This window comes from Gadus chalcogrammus, chromosome 4 (assembly GCF_026213295.1).
Source record: "Gadus chalcogrammus isolate NIFS_2021 chromosome 4, NIFS_Gcha_1.0, whole genome shotgun sequence".
Lineage (NCBI taxonomy): Eukaryota > Metazoa > Chordata > Actinopteri > Gadiformes > Gadidae > Gadus > Gadus chalcogrammus.
The window spans coordinates 5,378,369-5,379,703 of record NC_079415.1 but is presented as its reverse complement, the minus strand read 5'-3'; the positions used below and the strand labels follow the sequence as shown (position 1 = coordinate 5,379,703).

The following is a 1,335-nucleotide window of genomic DNA, read 5'->3' as shown; positions in this document are numbered from 1 at the left end:
CTCCCACCAGCTCCACAGAGCTGCTGGTGGTGCACCTATGTGAGGTGGAGGAGTCTGCGTCCTGCACGCTTCTGCTGGACATGGACATGGTGACAGGCACCCGATACCCCTCCAACACCTAGGTAATGTAGTAGAAAAAATCTGATTTCTATCACTTCAACTTACTAAGAGAGCATGAGAAATCCGGAGTCCGGAGCAAGTATGACATAAGACTTTATTGTTGAACAAGCAACAACAAATCTGAGTAATTTGCAAAGCACTCCCGATCATATGATCCCGGCCTTTTTATTCTCACAAATCAAGCTGTTCTCCCTATGATATGCTCGCCCACAGCATAGGTCATGGGCTGAACACACCCACAGTATGACAGCTTTGTGCCTCTTCATCGGTGCGTGTGTCTCCATCCACTTCCTGTGTGTGTGTGTGTGTGTGTGTGTGTGTGTGTGTGTGTGTGTGTGTCTCCAGGGCGTCCATGAGTGGCCTCTCCACGTGGCTCGTCTACATCACAGCTCCTATCACTTCAGGTCCACTGTGGCGGTAAGAACCCAAACATACTGTAGCACCACTACAAGTAGTAACACACAACAGACTATTACTAACACACAACTGACTACTTACAACAGACTACTTGCACACAACTGACTACTAACGCACAACAGACTATTACTAACAATTTAAATATATTTAGATGCAACCACTACTACTACACAAAAAAACAAACTAACACCTAAACAAATAGTACTAATACACACTAATATATGTCACTAACACCAAATGAGACCCCAGAACATCGTAACATTAAGGCCCTGCTGTTGCAGAACCAAACACAAATGAACACATGAATGCTCTATATTCCTTGTGGACGGGTGATATTCACTCAAACTCCTCCTCCTCTCAAGGGCCAAGCGGACTGCAGTACTGACCGCCACTCAGCCGGGGCCCTCTTCACAGACTACCACTTCCACTTCTACAGACACTGCACCTACTGACACACACACACACACACACAGCTTTCGGTTCCAGACACTGCACCTACTGACACACACGCACACGCACGCACGCACGCACGCACACACACCTTTCACTTCTACAGACACTGTACAGACTGACTGACACACACACACACACACACACCCCACTCACCTCTACAGACACTGTACAGACACACATCCACGCCAATAACTGTATGCTTAGATTGTATTGCTCATGTCTGTAGGAATTTTAATTGGTTTAAAACGACAGCCTTTCGAAGATGATTGTGAATGTGTCTCCCTTTTGAAATCACTTACATCTGATCATGGTAACTAGATGAATCGACTAAACTTTGATTAAAAA

At 45.7% G+C, this 1,335-nt stretch overlaps 1 long non-coding RNA gene across 1 annotated transcript; it reads left to right on the top strand.

Annotated features, from left to right (window-relative positions):
• LOC130380642 (uncharacterized) lies at positions 1-1,335 on the top strand. The gene is made up of 3 exons (XR_008895311.1): positions 1-122; positions 466-537; positions 900-1,335. It is a non-coding gene; the product is annotated as an uncharacterized LOC130380642 (long non-coding RNA).